The sequence below is a fragment of the Neomonachus schauinslandi genome, chromosome 4 (genome assembly GCF_002201575.2).
Source record: "Neomonachus schauinslandi chromosome 4, ASM220157v2, whole genome shotgun sequence".
NCBI lineage: Eukaryota > Metazoa > Chordata > Mammalia > Carnivora > Phocidae > Neomonachus > Neomonachus schauinslandi.
This window is the reverse complement of record NC_058406.1, coordinates 176,483,312-176,505,391: the sequence shown is the minus strand read 5'-3', so window position 1 is coordinate 176,505,391 and position 22,080 is coordinate 176,483,312. Positions and strand designations below refer to the sequence as shown.

The 22,080-nt window shown below is 48.0% G+C and overlaps 1 protein-coding gene across 2 annotated transcripts in view; it reads left to right on the top strand.

Annotated features, from left to right (window-relative positions):
• Window positions 1–22,080, top strand: part of CYRIB (CYFIP related Rac1 interactor B) — a 146,270-nt gene that overhangs the window by 24,080 nt on the left and 100,110 nt on the right. For both annotated transcript variants that reach the window (XM_021688460.1, XM_021688463.1), the window contains exon 2: window positions 16,502–16,554. The gene's annotated coding sequence lies outside the window, so the exon portion shown is untranslated. The remainder of the gene's footprint in view (window positions 1–16,501; window positions 16,555–22,080) is intronic.

Sequence of the window (22,080 nt, the reverse complement as noted above, 5' to 3'; positions counted from 1 at the left end):
GCATGCATGGGCACACGTGTGTTCATAGGCACACACCCGCAGAACATTTTCAAGGGACTGTTTCAGCTACTTGTGATTGACTGTAGCAGGAGGTAAAGAAGAGAAGAAAAGCTGCTCTTTTCTCTGGGCTTTGAAGAAAGAAGTTCCAGCAGCTTCTCTGTATCTCTTTTCCTCCCTGCCCTCAGTGTAAGCCCTACAGCTCAATAAATAAATAGTCTGTTGGGGTTCTCGATCTGCGATCTTTGATCCTTCCTACAGTTTCTTATCACCGGGTTTGTCTTGAGCCTTTGCCAAAATCTGGGGCTTTGGCATTGGGAGAGACCTGATATTGGTACTTTTACTATAAGTAGTGAGACAGAAAGTCCCACCATGGGTGGAAGGCTGAAGTCACCATGCTTTTCTTTTTACCCCAAGCTGGTCTGCTACAGCATTAAGCACACACCCCCCAGCCGCCAGTTCCAGCTTCTGCTTATAAGTTCTGCTTTCCCCTTCGTCTGAGCAAGTCTAGACTCCACTGGGTGGGGTTGGGGGTTGGGTAGCAGACCCAGAGTTTCAGCCTATAGATAGATGACTGCTTACCAGGGGCGTGGTGGTGAGGGGCCCTGGCCCTGCCATGGGGGGCGTGATGTGGGGTGAGATCCAGACATAAAGTGTGATTACTCAGTCTGGGCTCGGTGGGTAGGGAGGCCCCTCTCTGTTCCTCAGTGGCAACAGTAAGCAGAGCACAAGCTTAATTTTGGACAGAGATCAGTAAAGAAATCTTGCAAGTATTCCTTAGTTTCTTTATTGCTACATGTAGAAAAGGGTCAATTCCGTTGGATTCCATGAGGAAAAAAAGTGAGTAATTTTACGGTGACCATTAGAGGTTTTCAGTTTGAGGAGAAACTCTGCCGCGGGTTTCTAGACCCATACCTAGATGACCGGCTGTAGAGCTGGGCCCTGGAGCTGACCGGGCTGAGGAGTGGTCGGCCCCCAGGCAGGAAGCCAGCCACCTAGGCTCTGATGCTGCGCCCAAGGGGGGGTGTGTGGATGGGATGGTGTCAGCTGGCCTGAGCAACTGAGGGGTTGATGGGTGGCAGGTGGGGAAAGACTCAGAAAATCTAGGATGATGACCTGGGTCAGCAGATTGGCTGAGCCCTAGGGCAGCTCGAGGGACTCAAACCCCATTCAGCGGGAGTATTAACTGCCATTTTTGAAAATGAAGAAACTGAGGCTCAGGGAGGCTAACTGACTTGTCCAAGGCTGCACAGCGAGCAAAAGGAACAACCAGAAATTCACCTTCCGGGCTGTTTCTGAAATCACTGTGACCTTGCGAGATGCTTCTTCTTTAGAGATTAATGAGAGACACGCAACACAACCCCGAGCCATGAATGAATGTCCTCATGACAACTTGCTGGGTCCAGGAGAGGGTAGACATTTTCACAAAGAGCCACCACCACTGTTACTGTCTGTGTTGCTCATGTTGGAGGTGGTGGAGAGGGTGAGAAACCCGCTAAGTCTAAGTAAGGCTGGAAGGCTCCAGCCGCTGGGCCAGTAAACACAGGGACCCCATTTTCCAGATGAGATAGGATGCAAAGAGCAGAAAATACACGTGGCTTAGGTAACGTTAAGTGAGCATGTACTGGGGCGCCTGGGTGGCTCAGTGGGTTAAGCGTCTGCCTTCGGCTCAGGTCATGATCCCAGGGTCCTGGGATCAAGCCCCGCATCGGGCTCCCTGCTCAGCGGGGAGGCTGCTTCTCCCTCTCCCACTCCCCCTGCTTGTGTTCCCTCTCTCACTGTGTCTCTCTCTGTCAAATAAATAAAATCTTAAAAAAAAAAAAAGTGAGCATGTACTAAGTAGTGTCATAATACAATAAAATGGAGGTAAAGTTATCTGTAATGTTGGTTGATGGGCGGGGCGGGGGGGTGGTGGGAGCTGAGAGCCCCAGGTTTGCCCTGGTTCCTCTGCCTTCTGTGTGACCCTGGGGGGCGGGGGGGAGTCACATCACTTCTCGGATTTCCAGTTTCCACTTCTGTAAAATGGGAAGGTTGCGCCAGAAGATCTCTAAAATCTATTTTGACGTGAGCTCGGCACGTTGGACTTAGAAACGCTGTCAGTGGATGTTTAGTGTCAAGAGAGGGTTTAGCCAGAGATTTTTCCTGTGGCTTTGGAGGAAATTTACACAGCTGGCTGAGGTTTCAGTGGAAACAAACAAACCCCTTTAATTTACATGACAAAGGCTTATTTATTCCAGAGCGTCTTAGTCTTAGGTGGGTGTTAGAAAGCTTTGGGGAGGGCCTGATAACCCATAGAAGGGTAGAGGCTGTGTTTAGGAGGTTCTTCCAACACTTCCTCCCCCTCTATGGGGAGTGGGGGCTTTGAGCCCAGCGGAGGGGCTGTAGGTTACAGAGCGTGAGGGGTCAGCCTTGTCCTCAAAGAGCTTATGGTGTCAGCTGGGGTTGTAGCAACACCTACTGTTGGGAAGACTTGCTATCAGGTGTGAACTCCCCTGGATGAACAGGGTGTTCCTGTGGAGGAGAGCACAGATCCTCTGGCCAGGTGGTGTAAGGGGTGCAAAAGGAATCTGCATCCTAATTTGTAGCCTGTGAAGGATTTGCACGTTAAGAAAGGCAGCCTGGGAGGTGTGGGGGCCTGGGGGGCGCGGCGAGAGTCTGGGGTCTGGGGTCCACAGTGAGAGAGGGATGCTTTGTGCACTGCGCCACGTGGAGGGCCTGGAGCCAGCCTCCCCTGTGCCATCAGCAAGCCACTGGGTCAGGCCTGAAATGGCAGCTAGGGCAGGAAGCAGGGCCTGGCAGCAACCGGCAGCTTCTTATAAACCCATTGAGGATTGTGTCCGTCAGTGCTCTGGGTTGCAAGTGACAGAAACCAAACTCAAGCTAGCTTAGGTTCAAAGAAGATAATTTCTTCTATCAAGTAGCTAAACAGGCCTGGCTGATCCAGGGGCGGGATTTTGTCTCTGTCTCTTGGCCCTGCTTTCCTTCCTCCTGTTTCTTAGGCAGTCTCTCCTCTCCAGATGGCAAGAGCCTGCCAGCAGCGTGGACTCAGGCTTATGTCTTCTCATGTTCACCACCCCATCGGGGAAATAGGCATCCTTTTGCAGTGAATGCAGCTCGACTGCTAGAGAAGGCTCTTACTAGCCACTTAGGGTCCCATGCCCATTCTTGAACCTCAAGGGGACTCTTACGGCCATTCAGGGTCACATGCCCATTCTGCAGCCAACCATGGGTTCTAGAAGATGCTGTGCTTTGACTGCACTCCCCTAGGTAACACACTGGCCCCTGGAGCATGTGGAGGGGAGGACTGGAGATGCCTCACTGGAAAACTGGGTGCCGTTACCGGAAGGGGCACGGAGGCTGGGCAGACAAAAGATGTCAGCTGCTCATTGCAGGGAGCTCAGCATCGACTTTGTTTTACCTGCTTAGGGAGGCTTCTGTTGAAGCGATGACCTGAACTTGGAGGGAGGGAGTGAGTGGCCTAGAGGGAAGGAGGTACGGGGTGGGGTGGGGTGGGGGGCGGTCCATGGCCCGTCCTTAGTACCACTGCCACACAAATCACCTGATCACCTCCGCATTTTGTGTGCATGCTTCACGCCCTTCCCCTGTGTCCGGGGGTGATGGTCAGACTGCTTAACCCACCAGAGTAACTTCTGGAAGCCTCTACAGAGCCTGATGTTCACCCTTTCCTTGCCAGGTCCTGGGGGAGGTCTGGGGGCACTGGGGGCAGAGGGGCCCTGAGGGTAAGGGCTCTGCCCAGCAACCACTGCCCACCCCCTTCCAAGTATTTCCCATTTCACCACTGATACTGCCATGCTGGTGTGAATAGGGGGAGAGCTTTCGGGGTGGGGCTGGAGTAGAAGGTTCCTCACCTCCATCCTTCCCCCAGCCCCCGAGCACACTCCCACCCTCAGAGGATGTTCAGCAGCGCCTTTCACAGAGGGAATGTGCCATTGGTTTTTGTGGCAGTCGATTGAGAAAAGCAGGGGTGATTGCTCTGGAAATGCCCCCCCCTCGCACCCCGTGCTCTCACTGGCCTTGTGCGGTTGTTCAGGATCGGCTGCCCTTTCCTCTGAGGTTCTACTAGGCCACCTCTGCCCATGCTACTCTCTTTGCACCTTTTTTTTTTTCCCTGTGAGCAATTCAGGTTTATAGGCCTTGGAGAGTGTGCAAATATTTGATTTTAATTAAGGAAGTCTGGAATGAGGAATAGAGAAAAGCTACTTCTCGCTTATTTCTGGGGGCTCTGGCAGGGCGGGGTGGGGATGACTCTGGTGCCGTCAGCCATCTCAGCAGTCATCTGGTCCTCCAGGGTGGTCCAGGCACCCAAGAGGAGGGGTCAGGAGAGCGACGGTGGGGTGGGTCTGCTGGCCCATGGTGGCCTGTGGGAACAGAAAGGGGTAAATAGGGCAGGAGGGTGCACCCTGGGGAAGCTCTTCTGGGCCAGAATCTGGAGCACAGGGCAGGTGATGAGAGGCATATACACCTGCCATCTGATCCATTTCTGCCACCTGTTAGTGCTTCCTGCTGGCTGGCCATCATGCCCATCTGGTCCCTTTGATCTCAGCTAATAATCCTCACCACTATCTTTAGTGGTAAATCTAATCATTCCCATTTTATAGATGAGGAAGCTGAGCCCAGAGAGGTTAAGAAACCTGTCCAAGATCACCCAGCTTCTAAGTGGCACCCCAGGTGAGTCAGAGTCCAAAGCTATGCCCAAACTGGCCCTGCATATAGTGCCCAAAGGATGTTCTTAAAAGAACCCCCAGACTGTTTTGAGACTAGGTGGGGTCCTATAACTTAAAGCCCTAGAATACTAAATGAGAATTTATCGTGACTGGCAGAGCCTGCATATTGGCCAAAAGAGGGAGCAAAAATGGTGTGTGTGCAGGGAGGGTTGGGGAGCGACGGGCAGCAACCTGGGGTATCAGGAAGAGAAAGAACCCAGGAGCCCAGAGTTCCTGTCCCTGCCCTGCCCCCAGCGTCATGGGGCCTGGGGTGAGTCATACCATCTCTAGGAGCTGGTTTCCTTTTCAGCGAAATGAGGGTAAGAACCACAATAATAGCATTTATTGCGGGCTTCCTTAGTGCCTGCGCCAGCCTTGGGACACCAGGACCAGAGAGGTACAAGGACGTGGGCTTCTGCCCTGGGAGGTTCAGGGGCTAGTGGGCAAGGGGGACACCCCCCCACCACACCCCCACTAGTGCTGCACGTGAGACATTGGACAGGTTTGTCCTTGGAAGGGTTGTTCCTGGGGAACCAGAAGGTTGGAGGGAGGGGGGTGGCTTGTGCCCCAACTCTGGCTTCAGAGCCCTCCAGCCTCGTGGAGGGAAGAAACCCTTAAGGAGGCTTCTTCCCACAGCCATAGATAGTGCTTCTGTCCTCTGCTGGTGGTCCTTCTCATCTTGGCTGCTCCTGAGAATCCCCTCCCCAAGCATTCAGATGAAGAATACCTAGTCCCTAGCTGTGCAGCCTGGTTACCCAAGAGCTTTCTGCAAACACCACTTCCCAGTGCTGGGGAGCACTGTTTTCGAAAAGCTCCCAGGGTGATGCTGATTTGCAGCTTGCCCCTCTGGGGACCCTCGGCCCATTCCTGCCCTGGAGAGGTTCCAGAGAGGATCTGCCACAGTGGGCTCCCTCCCCAGGCAGCAAGAGCTGATCCCCGTGGGAGGGAGCATGGACAGGTGCGCAGGGGGCTCTGTGCTGGGAAGGACAAGCTCCAGGGTGGTCACCTGCGTGCTCTGCTCCACATTGCCCCTTTCTGTCCCGGGGAGGGGACAGAGGCCTGGGAGAGCCCCCTGCCTCTGCACTGCCTCCTCCCTGTTCTGTGACCAGGCTGGATCCCTGTACCCTGCACTGTGTAGGTCCACGCTCAGGGGACCCGGCCCAGTGTCTGCCAGTTACCCGGTTCCCGCTGCCCCGAGGCACCTTCTGATGGGACCCAGTGACAGCTGTCGACAGGCCTGGGACAAAAATCAAGTCATGGCAAGCCCAATGGGACAGCTGTGGCAGTTTAGAATCCGAATTTAAACCCAACAGGTATTTTGAAGATCTGGTTGAAATGATTTCCCCTTTTGTTCACTTTTGGGGTTCAGAATCAAATTCTTTTTAGCATTTTTACCTCGGTTTGGTTTAGCTGCTTCTAAAGAAATCCTATTTCTTGCAGTTCAGTGGGCCAGCCACTTCCTGAACACTGTCCCCTAGTAAATTTGTAAGGATTACAGATGAAGAAACACATTTTCCCAAGAAGTTGTGGCACATTTGTAAATGAGGGAGTCAGGATTGGGACCAAGGTCAGTCTGACTTCAAAGCTCATTCCTCTGCACAGCAGTGGACCCCGGTTCCATGTACAAAAGACTGGAGCTGAGCTGGATACAGTAGCCACTAGCCACATGGGGTTCTTTAAATTTAAACTAATGAAAATTAATTAACATTGAAAAATTCAGTTCCTCAGGTGCACTGGCCAGAGTGCAGGTGCTCGGTAGATGCATGTGACTGGTGCTGCCTTACTGGACATTGCAGATACATGCAGAGCATCTGCATCTCTGTAGAAAGTTCTGTTGGACAGTAGTGAGTGGCCACATGGCACAGTGAGGGCCCTTGGCCCAGCTTGTACAGCTGAGCGTGGTTACGGGGGAGAAATTGTGAGCAGGCTCTCTGACCCTGTTGGTATCTACTACTAGAGGGACCAGCCGGCCTGCTTTGCCTGGAACGGAGGGGTTTCCCGGGACTTGGGACTTTCCTTGCTAAACTGGGAAATTCCCTGATAAACTGGGATGGGTTGGTCCCTCTGTTCACGACACCGTTTCCGTGCAGATGTCACTGCTGTGCCCAGGTCCAGGACACACAGAGTTTAGCAGAGAGTCACTGAAAGCTCAGGAGTGAGCTAGCCGACTAAGCGATGGCATCATTCGGATTGTGAGAGGAGTGCTCTGAAAAAGGGGAACCAGGGGTAAGGTGTACCCAGCAGGGGCCCCCATCTGGATTGAAGGCTCTCTGAATGGGTGTACCCAAACTCAGAGCGGACACCTGGGAAGCAGTTAAACAGGTGAAGGAGTTGGGAAATGGGAGGAAGCTAAGTGACAGTCCCTGGGTGGTGAGCAGTGGGAAAACCTGGTGGCCAGTGTGGCTCTGCTCTGATCCTTTCCCTCCAGCCTTCACATTCCCACACGTCTAGAATCGGGGGGGGGGCGGGTAGACCGGATATGCAGAAATGATATTCTGCACCTCTCCCAGTGTCATGTTTTCGAGTAAATAGTGATACGTCTTTAAAGGCGACCCATCCTTACACAGAGAATGTGTTTGATAATCTGTATTTCAGGCACATGTCCTTTATCTTGCTCTTCTATTGGCGAGCAGCTCCCCTCTTCTCTACTTTGATAAGGGTAGGGCCAGAGCTAGCCTGCAGGGCTCAGGTTTAACTGAGATGCCATTAAGCCTGGCACGCTGTGGCCATTCGGTACGTTCTTTTACTTCCTCCTGCTCTCCTCCTCACCTTCACGCTCTGTTTCTTAAATGAATGCCATGCTGAATGACACGTCTTGAGAAAGAACAATGACCACTTATGATACAATATGCAGTGATAATTAAGGTTATTAAGGAGATGATTGGTTAAGGCACCACAATATTTTGGACATTTACTAATGTGTTGAGCACCCTGTGTAGTCTCTCCCCTTCCCCTAAAATATTGGAGATTTCTTAAGGTTAAAGATTTGTCCAGATTCATCACTTGGACATAGAGTTGCAAGTACTACAGCTTCATTAAGAACATTGTTAAATATATGAGTGATAGATCATGGAAAAATGTGAGACATGGATCCCTCTTAAGCTGGGAGAGTGATGAGGGAAAGTGTAGAAACCATGTTTGGCTTCTCTCCCGTTTGCAGAACGTGATCCTGGAAATGGTCCATAGTTCTAGGAGAAGGGATGCAAAGGGAAAAGGTAATTAGTAGGCCCCGTCACTGACTGTTACCTTGGACAGAGAACTGCCCGCTGTAATAGCCTGTCTCCCCAGATCCCAGGCCTGGGGCTGGGAGGATTGTGTGCTTCTGCGGCATCTCACGGTCCTTCAACAAAGAAGGTGACAACCTCAGGGGAACAGTGTGTGAAAGAAGCTCTAGGAACCTTTATTCCTCCAAATGCTAGTATGGCTAAATATGTGAAATGAAGCTACTTTTTTGAGGGGGGGGGAACCCAAGCCAGAGAATTTTTTTTTAAGTAGGCTCTACACCCAGCGTGGAGCCCAACACAGGGCTTGAACTCACGACCCTGAGATCAAGACCTGAACCAAGATCAGGAGTTGGACGCTTAACTGACTGAGCTACCCAGGCACCACCCCCAAGCCAGAGAATTTTTATAAACTTGTGGTGGATCCTAGAATCCGTTACGCTCTCTCAAGAGAATCCCAAAATACGGTGGGGTTCGTGTCTGGGTAGGAAACGTGCATTGGAAGGTAGAAGTATTTTGTATGTTCCGTGGTATTAGGGTTATAGGAGGTTGGTGTATATTTAACTTTGTGTACCTGTGTGTGCATGCATGCAGAACCTTCACACGTAGCCTTTAAGAGTTGAAGTGCATTCTTGGGGATGAGGCATCAGTGCAGTTTTGCAAATAAAAGCAATATTGCCGAAGATAGTGGGTCCTGTGTCATGTAAGATTTCCATAGCCAGTTAGCGCAAGTTATCATTAGGAAATTAAGCACCTGGGACTGTTTCAAGGGACATTTCTCCCCAGTACGTTAGCTGCCTTTCTGGACTGCAAGTGATGATAATGATACGGATTGGCAGAGCCAGGGAAAACCTGATTAATAGGAAAGGGTGTATTCTGAATGGATCAAGGAACACTTTAGAAACTCCAGCATGGCGGAGGGCTCCTCCAAATGCTTTTATTTCCAGGCTGAATCTTTGATGCTTTAGGGGTCCTGGAAGGGTCGTGTGGGAGGTGGCACCCACCATCGCGAGTCCAGGAGTGTGTTCGCTAGGGATCCTCTGTGACGGGGGTGGGTGGGGGGCGTGGGGGTGGTGGTTCCAGACATTGCAGTTTTTCCAACAACAAAAACAAATCAGCCAAGATAAATTGGAATCACTTGCATGAGGCCTTCCCGCCACCAACTCACACTAGTAATTCAGTGCTTGGCCAACCAGAGTAGGAACTGAAAATGTGAGTTACAGAAGTTTTAATGTTTGGGTAATATGAATGTCTAACTCTCTGAAGTACTACATACACGGAATAGTAGAGAAACTAAAATTAGTACTTCGTCTACCAACACAAGGTGCCTAGCACCTTCAAGGTGCTTACGATCTCCCTGAAAGAGCCAAACATTGGGTGGGCATACAAATGGTGTAGGGCGGGGTCTCATGTTCAGGTGGTAGAGTTGAGGGAATGATCGATGTGAACGGCAGCGCTGACCTTAACCCTTGTCCCCAACTGTTACCTCCTCGTTTCTGGTTCTTGTTCAGGCCAGGTGTCTGGGGCTGCTTCTCTGACCCCATCCTTGTGTTTTCTTCGTCACCCCGTGGCTGCATCTGTCAGAGCCCTCACCACTCAGTGTGGCAGGACCCGGGTGCACGCTCCCCTGAGCGTGAGGTCTTCGAGGAAGGCATCTCTGTCATCCTCTCCATCTCTCTTGCCCCTTTGAAGCTGCCTGGCCTGGGACAGTCATCGCTCTATTCTTGCTGCGAAGCCAAGCCGTTACTGGCCAAAGGCCTGTGTATGATCACTTTTGACCTTGTCTTAGTCACGGTTGCTGTAACATAAAACCACAGACTGGGTGCCTTACAAACAACAGGTTCATTCCTCACTGCCTGGAGGCTGGAAGCCTGAGATTAGGGCACTGCCACAGTCAGGTGAGGGCCCTCTTCTGGGTCACAGACTGCTCGCTGTATCCTTACGTGGTAGAAGGGGTGAGGGAGGTCTCCGGGTCCTCTTTTACAAGGCCACTCGCCCCATCCATGAGGGTTCCCTCTTCACGATGTAAGCACTTCCCGAAGGGCCTACCTCTTTTTTTTTTTTTTTTTTTTTAAGATTTTATTTATTTGAGAGAGAGAGAGAGAGAGAGCACCCACAACCAGGGGGAGTGGCAGAGGGAGAGGGAGAAGTAGACTCTCTGCTGAGCAGGGAGCCCAATGCGGGGCTCAATCCCAGGAGCCCGGGATCATGACCTGAGCTGAAGGCAGACGCTTAACTGACTGAGCCACCCAGGCGCCCCAAGGCCCCACCTCATACTACTGTCACGCGGGGTGTTAGGATTCCAGTGTGTGAATTTGGGGGGAACACCCACATTCAGACCATAGCACTTGTTATTGACATATACATATAAAGCAGTACCCATCTTTGTTCTTTTTGGATATGTGTTTTAAGGCCTGCTGGTTTAAAACTTGACATAGCAGACGTTTGGAGGTGGAAGGCACAGGGAGGGCCAAGTGCACGAGCTCAGGTACAGGCAATAGGAGGGAATCCTGACCCGTGTGAAACCCGGACCGGGTACAGCAAATCCTTCGGCATAGCTGCTGATTTCTCCTGTGCTTGGTACAACGCGAGGAAGACAAGGACTGGCATCCCAGCTGAGCTGGGCAAGCCAGAGGTTTGGAAATCTTCATAATAAAAGCTCCTTGTTTGGATTAAGCAATTTATTTTTCTATTATTATTTTTTATTTTTATTAAAAAAATTTTTTTTTAAGATTTTATCCATTTACTTGACAGAGCAAGAGAGCACAACAAGCAGGATGGGGCCCCCACATCGGGCTCCCTGCTCGGAGGGGAGCCTGCTTCTCCCTCTCCTACGTTTATTTTTTAACAGACCTGTGGTTTCATGTGAACATGTGGAAGAATCTTAACCTTCCTCACTCAGGAGGCAAGTTGAATTGAGAGGCCATTTGTAACTAAACCCAAGTAACTATGGAAACTGCTGAGCGTTAACTCGTAGCTTTCTCTGGGCTACTTTCTCTGGGTTGATAAGCCAGCTACCTGCATGGCGGTCACATTTTTTTTCTTGACAAAATGATAAAAAGCATTGATTTGCTTAAAAGTCTGTTTTCATAAGTTTGTAAAATATTGCCCTAATATTTTTTTTTACATTATTTTCAGCCCTCCAAAGGCCGTAAAAGGAGTTTCAGCCTGCTTTGGAAGATCTATCGTGATTCCTGAATAATAATAATAATTCTTATAAATAGCTAACATTCGTGGAGCATTTGGTATAGATTGGCCACTGTTCCAGGGAAAGTTTTATTAGATAAATGATTAAGGTTTGTTGGAAATAGTAGAGAGCTCTTGTAATTGAACAGGATTATGGGTATAATTTTATGATTTTATTACCATGGCTAAGAAAAAAACAAGTAGGGCGCCTGGGTGGCTCAGTTGGTTAAGCGACTGCCTTCGGCTCAGGTCATGATCCTGGAGTCCTGGGATCGAGTCCCGCATCGGGCTCCCTGCTCAGCGGGGGGGGGGGGTCTGCTTCCCCCTCTGCCCTCTCCCTCTCGTGCTCTCTGTCATTCTCTCTCTCTCAAATAAATAAATAAAATCTTTAAAAAAAAACAAGAAAAAAAACAAGTGATAAACAAGCCAATCAAATTATAAGATGAATTCACTGAGGAGAAAGAGTAATTATTTCAGTTATTTTTGTGTGCTTAATTAACATTTATTAAGTGTCCTCTGGGTCACAGGCACTGTTAGGTACTTTTACATCTGCTATTTTATTTAATTACGAGAAGTTCTTCACTTCCAGATAAGATTTCCCATGGGCTTCCTTCGACTAATGAGTTATTCTAGCTGGTCCTGCTCATACAGTAAATCACCTGGGGAGGTGGAGAACCACGGTGGTGCTGGGGTGTCATCCTTAGAGAGTGTTTGATTGGACAGGGTCGGGACCCAGCAACAGGATTTTTTTAAAATTTTTTTTGGAAGATTTTATTTATTTGACAGAGAGAGACACAGCGAGAGAGGGAACACAAGCAGGGGGAGTGGGAGTGGGAGAGGGAGAGGCAGGCTTCCCGCAGAGCAAGGAACCCAATGCGGGGTTCGATCCCAGGACCCTGGGATCATGACCTGAGCCGAAGGCAGACGCTTAACAACTGAGCCACCCAGGTGCCCCTGGCAACAGGATTTTTAAAAACAACTTTCCTCCCTCTCCCACGAGCGCTGGTTAAGCCGGCCACGGGGATGAGAACCTCTGTGTTGGACTATCAGAGATGTTTTTTCACCCGCAGAGAAATATTGACTTAAACTCTTCGGCAATCAGTGGTGCCTGGGTGGCTCAGTCGTTAAGCGTCTGCCTTTGGCTCAGGTCATGATTCCAGGGTCCTGGGATCGAGCCCCGCATCAGGCTCCCTGCTCAGCGGGGAGCCTGATTCTCCTTCTCCCACTCCTCCTGTTTGTGTTCCCTTTCTCATTGTCTCTCTCTCTCTGTCAAAAAATAAATAAAATCTTAAAAAAAACCAAACTCTTCGGCAATCAGCCATCATTGCAAACTTTGGGAGTCGTTTGCTACCCCAGGTGGAATAAGAAACACACCTGTTTTCCTTTGTTTCCTATGAACTGGGATGTGGGAAGTGTCGGAAAACAGCTGAATGGCGCAGGTCAGAAAATGTTGCCCTAAATGTCTCAGACCCAGAATGTCCAGCTGTGCTTAATCCGTTGCTGAGTTGTGCTCTGTGGCGTTTATCATGCCAGTGACTTGCCTAAGGTTTTTTTTTTTTTTTTAAGTAAAAAAAAAAGACTAGGGAACTTCTACGCTAGAGGTAATTCCTTTTAATGAAATACATACATATGTACAGAGTACGGATCTGTGAATAAAAAGAGTTTAAGAGGACACAGAGAATTAGAGGTATTCTTCTGGTGGTGGGATTATAGGTCGAAATGGCTTCTTTAAACATAGTTTTTGATGTCATAGTCAAGTTGTTTAACATCAAAATATTAAAAAAAAAACAAAGGAATTAAGTGGTTTGGGGAGCTCGACTTTTCTTTAAAAATGGTTATAGCCTGAGATCACATCATAGAGAGTTAACCTAAAAAATGATCCATAATCAAAAACATATCCAGTCCCTAAAAAGATGCATGGCCATCTTCACAGACGGATTTGCTTCCGTGGGAACTTTTCGTCCTGCCTAGAAACACCCAGGAGTCGTGTGGTGTAACTGGTAGAAATAACAAAAGCTCCCATTAGTTCTGTCAACGTTAAGCATTTTCCCTGAAAATAAACCAGGTTTCTGGTAGAGCCTTCCGCTTAAGGATGTTGTGTCCTTTTAAAAACATTGTGGTGCATTTGCTGAGAGAACGAGGGCAACTCAGTCACTCCTTGGGGCCTGGGGTTCTTCACTGGTGTCACGAGGGGATCGTCATGGTCCAGGTGGGGCATCCCTGGGACCCTGGGGTCGTCTGTAGAGTAATGGGGAGAAGCATCGAGGTGGCCACCCTGGGTCTCGGGTCTCCTACCCTGGGCTCAGAGCTGCTGGGGGTGTGGGTGTGGAGAGAAGGGGCATCTGGGTGTGTGTTCGTTTGCAGAGAGAGGAAATCCGTTCAGTTCTGGAGGCATTTTCGAGGACCTTTTACGCGTCAGGTGGAATCCCAGGTGCTGGGAACAACAGGAGGACCAAACTCAGTGTTAGCCCTCGGACAGCATCCAGTGTCCTGGAGGAGACAGAGAGGGACTCAGGGAACTCCAGCATTTCTTCAGCTAGGCCAGGGGCTGGGTGGGAGAAGGGGGTCCTTGGAAAGGCAGACTGTCTGTGTGAGCTCTGGGTGTTTTTTTAAAGAAACAAATGACAGGGCGCCTGGGTGGCTCAGTCGGTTAAGCGACTGCCTTCGGCTCAGGTCATGATCCTGGAGTCCCTGGATCGAGTCCCGCATCGGGCTCCCTGCTCGGCAGGGAGTCTGCTTCTCCCTCTGACCCTCCTCCCTCTCATGCTCTCTGTCTCTCATTCTCTCTGTCTCAAATAAATAAATAAAATCTTAAAAAAAAAAAAAAAAAGAAAAAAAGAAACAAATGACAAGGAGAAGACAGCTCCCTCTTTGAGTCACTCTGCCCAGACACTCCTCAGGGGAAAAGAAAGAGGAAGGAGGAGGGCCCACGTGGGATGGTTGGGACTTCCCTGGTGTCCTGGAAGGGACCCAGAGGCTTCTGCATGCTGTTTAAAGGGCTGTGAGCAGGAGGAGGACCTGGGCTCTCAGAAGACCACAGAACAAGCCCTTAGGGCCGGAGGGACCTCAGGAGGTCACCTAGTCCAGGCAAGTTACCCTGGCAAGTCTACCTGTTTAAATATCCAGGTCTGGTATCCTACATCTCTCTTCCCGCTGCTTGTGCTTGACCATGTAAACCAGCAAATTAGCCTGCGGGCCTTTGTATGTGCTGTTGATTCTGCTTGGATACCCTCCTGCCTGGGCTAGGCAAATTCTAACTTGTCTTTTCGTTTTCAGCTTAGATATCACCTCCTCCGGGAAGCCTTTCTTATATCCCCCACTTGCCTTCTGTGATTGCCCAACACCGTGCTCACCACTGGTGCTCACTTTTTCATAGTCTGTTGTAATTGCTTGTCTGCCTCTCATTGGTCCACTAATTCACGAGCTCTGAGAGACTGAGCAGGGGGCTGGAGCTCATGGTGTGAGTCTAAAGAGGAGACAAGATCAGATCTGGTTTCTAGAGCCACAGTCCCTATCATGGAAATGAAAACAAGTCCCCCTTGCCACTTTCCTTCTTGGGGAGCTACTTGCTGTCTCCTGGGTTTATCTCTAGGTGATGCTGTGGCAGCTTACTCTTTGTGTTCTTAAACTAAAAAAAAAAGGGGGGTTTTCTGAGAGTTAGTGCCCTTTTTCTGATTTCTGTGTCTTTTTTCCCCAAGGCCCTGAAATTTCCCCAAGAGAACAACTTGCTTCCATTCTCTATTTTGTAAATCTGGTCAAAAAATTTGAAAGAAAGAAAAATAATCCTTTATGTAATGTAACTGGAAGAGATAGGGAGAGGAGTTCGGAGAACCGTAGTATAGTGTGTTCGTGTGCGCGCATGTGTGCACGTGTGTGTGGTGTGCACACACTCCCCTGCAGAGCATGGGCCGTGTGTTGTACACACTCAAGCACAGAGCTTGTAAGTATGCTTAGATGGTTCTTAAATTCCCATCTTTCTTGGACACCAAGCAGTTCTGTGATCATGATTTGAAAGGGAATTTTAGGGGTGCCTGGCTGGCTCAGTCGGTAGAGCGTGCAACTCTTGATCTCAGGATTGTGAGCTCGAGCCCCACGTTGGGTGTAGAGATGACTTAAAAAATTAAAAAATAAAATAAAATTTTGGGGGGGCACCTGGGTGGCTCCGTTAGTTAAGCGTCTGCCTTCGGCTCAGGTTATGATCCCAGGGTCCTGGGGTGGAGCCCCGCGTCAGGCTCCCTGCTCAGCGGGGAGCCTGCATTTCTCTCTCCCTCTGTCTGCCGCTCCCCTTGCTTATGCTCTCCCTCTCTCCCTCTCTCTCTGTCAAATAAATAAATAAAATCTTAAAATATATATATAAAAAATAAAAAATATTTTAAAAATAAAGGGAATTTTAAACCTTACTCATGGAACCAGAGCAACAAGAAAATCTGTGCTGGGAAACCAGAGGAGAGATGGGAGGAGGGGCACAAGGGGTTGACCTGATCAGCCCGCAGCGTCCTCCTACCACAGTCAGGCTCAGCCCCCAAACCTTTTGTGAATAAAGCAGGGCTGGTGGAGTGGTTTCCTGTGGTTCAGCACCCGATGAAAAGCACAGAGAACACACTAAGGCAGCTAAAGATGTAATCAAAATAGAGGCCAGAAAAAGGCATTCTGGTTCTCTTCCGCACAATCATGTCTAGACGCCGCAGACGTTGCTGCCATCTTCACGCTCCTGCTGGTGACGGAGCTCCATGGGACGTTGGTTAAGTATGGTTTTATGAAAACTCCCTTTGATTCATAAGCTTCCGCTGCTGCAAGAGATATTGAGGGTGACAAGGACAGGGTGCTGTACGTGTTTGTTTTCCTTTCTCAGCCAAGAAGAAACCTAAAACAGGAAGTGATTCAGGGATAGAATGATTCAGACCAGATCAAACTCAAGTTGGGCTGAGTATTTCGCTGGGACCAGGATATGCTGTTGTAACTCAGAGTTCCAGCATCCTTTATCTTAGAATTCTGAATTTGGAAGGACAGCCTGGCCCCAACCTTGGTCCCCCGGACCACACAGTCCAGCCACACTGTCCCTCAGTTATAGGATTTCGGTTTGAGTCTTTGCTCTTTACTCTGCTGTGCAAACCATCAGCAAGTTACTTCATTTCTCTGAATCTCCATTATTTCTTTACTTGTAATACCTAAAACCACTTTGGACATTAAATGAGAAAGATGTTTGCAAAACATGCTCTTGTAGACTTTAATGGTCTGAAGAAATGGAATTTGGAGTTGTTATTCCCAGACTCTTTGGTATGGGAAGACTAATAGTGGCAAGCATTTACTGGGGGCTTACCATGTGCTCAGGTCTGTTGCTGCTTGCTTAACCTTTGCACCTCTGTTTTGCAGGAGAAGCAACTGAGGCCTGGAGTTTGAGTTATTCGTTCAAGGTTACCAAGTTGGTAAGTAATGGTGGATTTGACCGTGGCCGTCAGCCTCAGAGCCTGTGTTCTTCACTACTTCACTGTGAAGAAAAATTAAAGTGGATGGTAATATCAGGCCAGGACATGGATTTCAGTTCAGTAGAAAGAAGAACCTTCTGCTTCTGTTGAAATTAGAATCGATGTGCTTTCTTTCATTCACTCCATGAATATTTAGAGAACCTACCAGGTTATCAGGTTAAATGATTAATTTAAATGAGATCCTTGGAGGGCAGGAGACACTCTCAGCCTCCTGTGATCAGTAACAGTAATAATAGTTGACAGTTATTGAGCACTGTTGAAGAGCTGACCCTGTGCCAAGAGCTTTGTCTGAATTATCTTGTTTAAATTTCAAGACAAAGTTGAGGTTCAAAGAAGAAAAGTAACTTGCCCAAATTCACTCCAAATGCATGGGGTTGTCTTAGTCCATCTGGGCTGTTATAACAGAATACCACAGACTGGGGGGCACTAAACAGTGGAAACTTGATTCTTACAGTTCTGGAGGCTGACAAGTCCAAGATCAAGGTGTGGGCAGATTCAGTGTTTAGTGGTGCCTGCTTCCTCGTTCACAGATGGCCATTATTTCTGCTATCACCTCACATGGCAGAAAGGGTGAGGGAGCTCTCTGGGGTCTCTGTCATCAGGGATGCATTCATGAGGCTCCATCCTCAGGACCTAATCACTCCTGAAAGCCCCACCTCCTAACACCATCCCATTAGAGCTTAGGTTTCAACGTAGGAATTTGGCGGGGACACAAACAGTGCGGGGCAGGGGTAGAGCGAGTATTCACATCCAAGCAGTCTGGATGGAGAGCCAGGGCTCTTAACTGCTGGGAGGCTCTCATGGAAAACCAATTTGGTGAGCCTCAGTGCCCTCTACCTCCGCCAGGCACTTCCTTTTTCTGCCTCTTTGGTCCCTCGTCTTCCTGGTCTGCTCACTGCCCTGAGTTTGGCTGGCTAGCTTCTGCAGAGCTTTAGCCGTAGAATGGAGATCAGGTGGCAGGATACTGTGCATCAGTCTCTCATGCATACTTGTAACTTTTATGTTCATGGAGGTATAACTTACATACTGTAAAATGCACAAATCTTTTTTTTTTAAGATTTTATTTTTAAGTAGTCTCTACACCCAACATGGGGCTCAAATTTACAAACCCAAGATCAAGAGTCGCATGCTCTACCAGCTGAGCCAGCCAGGTGCCCCTTGATGAATTCTTAATATGCCACCCCACCTTGTCCCCACCCAGACAGGGCATTCAGTATTTCCATCTTTCCAGGACATTCTCTCATGCCCCTTCACAGTTAGTCCTGCCCCAGGGCTAACCACTATTCTGACCTACAGAAGTCCTATATCCATCCTATCATAGATTCCTGCTTCAGACTTATCTAGATCCGAATATACTTACTCAACAAAAACAAAGTACAGATAAAAATAACACATTAAATAGCGTGGATGAATCTGTCATTCCACCCAACAGGCGTCTCTCTTGGAGTGAGTGTGAATGAGAGACAGATCTGCTGTTCCTTCTGTCACTCTTTGTTCCAATGGCTTTTTAGAGTGTGAGCATCTTGTGCCATCAAGTGTGTTTCTTACATTTATAGATTTTAATTATCCTACAACACAGCTCTGAAATCCAAACCAGCTCTTTCTTCTGGTACTCAACCTAAGAAACCACATCCAGTGCTGAAGGGACACTGCCTGTATTGGACCTGTGTTAGGAGATGGTTTGTCAGTCTCCATGGTGAGATCTTATTGTGGGATTTTCAAGGAGAATTTTGACTCCTTTCAGTTTTCATATCTGTGCTGACTTTGGAAGCTAACCCTTGAGTAAGCTGTCATTGTAAGGTGGACAGAACTCAAGCACCGGTAGGTTGTTATGTTAGACTTGGAGACCTAGAACACTCTGCCTAGAGTGTTATGTTATGTTAGACTTGGAGACCTAGAACATGGCGGTCTATGGTGATTTGTGTGTCTTTCCTGATACGAACACAGAGTGGGCTGAAATAGAAGATGTGCATCTAGGGGAGCTCATCAGAAAGGCAAGTCCACAAGAGTCAGAAATGAAGAGAGAATATTAAGCCAAATGGTTATGTGGGCTGAAGCCATGGCTGAAGCCATGAAGCTTGTGGGGCTTTTGTACCCAGGAAAAGGCCATAGAGTCTGGGCGTTCCGATTTTAATACCACAGTGGGTCTAAAATGAGATTTGGGCCCAAGGTGGAATTGAGCACTGGGAGCCATAAACATCACACTTCTTCATGTAGAGAGACTAGAAAAACTCTACTGTCCGGCAAAATAGAGAGGAAGTTTGCCTTGAGTGGAAAAAGTCACCAACAAGAAATTAAAAACCATACATAGTTGTGGAATCTTCATTTTTATTGTGTTTGAGATTATGAGACCCCCTCCAGCTGAAAAATGAACATAAAAGCTGGTCTAGTGCCCTGTAAATTCCCAGTGCAAACACAAAATCACCCCATAAGGATATTCAACAACCCAGACCTAACAGGACTCCCAGAGAAAGAACTCCTTCTGAGCATGAGTTCACAGTTAAAAAATATGAGCTATCCAGGAAATGAACTGCTTCAAGTAGGAAGTAATAGAACCTTCTAAAAGAGATTATAAAATAGCGTATTTAAAATAATTAATGACTAAAGATGATATTAAGAGAAACATAAAGAAAGATGAAAAACAATAGGTTGATTTGTAAGGCAGCCAAATTCAAATGAAAAACAGTCACCCATTAAAATCCAACAAAAGGGTTAACTGACACATTAGATACAGCCAAAGAAATAATTAGTGAGCTGGAAGACAGTGGTAATAGTTTACATTTGTTAAGTCGTTAGTGTGTGCCAGGTGCTATGGTGTGTACATACATGAACTCATTTAATCCTCAGAACGCAGTTAGAAGGAAGGCACAATCAATATCACATGTATTTTATGGACGAGGAAGCTAAGGCTTGGTAGTATATGCCGCTTGCCCAAGGTCAGCTGGTAAGGATAGAGCTGGGATTTGACCCCAGGCTGCCTCGTGTAGTCTGGAGTCTGGGTGTGTCATTATTATACTGTAGACTATCCTCAAAAATAAGCACTAAACAATAAAGAGATGGGAATACACAATATTGATAAAGCGATATAGAATAGAGAATGAGAGGCGGTTGCTTATATCTAAACAGACGGGCCGGGGAGAGACAGTATTCAAAGACACAATGAAAAAAAAAAAAAGATGTCACAATGATTTGATGTCCCTTCAGATCTCCTCCAGTCCTTAAGTTCTAAGAATTTGTGACCAAGTCACAAGAATCTGTGGCCCTGTTGAGGGCAGAAATATTCAAAGAATGATGGCAGAGGCTCAGTTTACACTGTAGTTTACACTGATGTGCTGATATGTTTGACAAAGGTCTCTCTGGGGGGAAAAAGAACCCTTGCTTTGTAGCATTTGCTGATTTCTGTGGTATAAATATTTCCCACGACCAGTTTCAAGCTACCCACCTGATGTCCCTGAACCCAGAATTGGGAAGAAATATGCCCACTAAGCTCTCTTTAGTTGGTGTGAGCCAGCTTCAGCACACCAGTGGCTCTGATGTGTATTTTGTTTTTATTTTTATTTTTTAAGACTTTATTTATTTATTTGTCAGAGAGAGAGGAAGAGAGCACGCACGTGCACAAGCAGGGCGGAGCGGCAGGCAGAGGGAGAAGCAGGCTCCCCACTGAGCAAGGATGCAGGACTCGATCCCAGGACTCTGGGACCGTGACCTGAGCTGAAGGCAGACGCTTTAACTGACTGAGCCACCCAGGCGCCCCTGCATTCTGTTTTTAAACTGTGATTTCTGGGTTGTGCATCCTAGGGTAGAATTTACAGAAAGTTCTTGTCATGTGTGCTTGTCATGTGTGCTTGTGCTTGTCATGTGTGATACCACAGCGGGAGGGAGAGACAATGGGACAAGAGTGGAGCTCTGGCCCCCTTTCTTCCCTTGTATTTAAAAAAAAATGAAACAGGGCACCTGGGTGGCTCAGTGGATTAGGTGTCTGCCTTTGGCTCAGGTCACAATCCTGGGGTCCTGGGATCAAGCCCCACGTCAGGCTCCCTGCTCAGTGGGGAGCCTGCTTTTTCCTCTCCCTCTGTGCCTCTCCCCACTCGTTCTCTCTCTCAAATAAATAAAATCTTCGAAAAAAAAATGAAACAACATTTTGTGAATATGGGTGGGGAAAGTGGCATACTTATCACACTATGGGGGACAGTGAAAATGAGTACAGCATCTTTGTGATTTTTTTAAAGATGTATTTTATGTATTTTAGAGAGAGAAAAAGCATGTGCGAACAGGGGGAGAGGGAGAGAATCCCCAAGCAGACTCCCTGCCGAGCGTGGAGCCCCATGTGGGGCTCAGTCCCATGACCCTGAGATCATGACCGGAGCTGAAATCAAGAGTCGGACATTCAGCCGACTGAACCCTGAGTACAGCATCTTTGAAGGGCAGTTTTGGTACTATCTGCTATTTCTAACTGCTTGGCCCTGAATTCTTCTTCAAAGATTTTATCTTATAAATCCTATCTTTCTTATTGTCAAACATGGTGTATGTGAAGATGTATGTAATGTATATTCATTTCACCATTGTTTGTAACAGCAAGACCCTGGAAGCAGCTGAATTGTATTGCTGGTGGGGGATTGATTGAATCAATTATGGTATATTCTTAGAGTGGGATACTGGGCCACTGTTTAAAATAGTAGGTCATGTTTACTGAGAAGGGGTGATCTCCAGGATACATTCTTAAGTTAAAAAAAAAAAAAAACAACATGCAGAAAAGTGTATGTGGTATGTTCCCATGTGTGGGAAAAGTGGGAGGTAAAAGTGTATCTATGCACCCACCCACACACATCACGTGCTTGATTATGCAGAGACTGTCGCTGGCAGACACCAAGAAAGAAGGTGGTTGTAAAATACTGTTTACCTCTTGGGGGGAATGCTTAAGGGATTGGGGTCTAGAGTGGATAGAAGATGTTGTATATCTAGCATATGTTTTTGAATTTTTTATTTTTTTTTTAAAGATTTTTATTTATTTATTGAGAGAGAGAGAGAATGATAGAGAGCATGAGAGGGAGGAGGGTCAGAGGGAGAAGCAGACTCCCTGCTGAGCAGGGAGCCCGATGCAGGACTCGATCCCGGGACTCCAGGATCATGACCTGAGCCGAAGGCAGTCGCTCAACCAACTGAGCCACCCAGGCACCTATGTTTTTGAATTTTAAAACATACGCATATAGTATCCTTTCTGTTAAAAATAAACTGGTTTACAAAAAACTTCACTTTGGGAGTTTTCAATGTGAAAGCCCCTCTCCTTTTTAGAGGAGAATGGCAGATTTCCGTGTGGTTGCTGATCCCCGGTGTTTATTGAGCACATGCTGAGCGCCAGGCACCACCCCATCGTTTCTGGCTCAGTGCTCTCATGTCCGTACGCTGTGGGTCTGTGCATTGGTAGGCTCTGCCTGGACCCTAGCAGTTGCCCAGTGCACGTGTGAT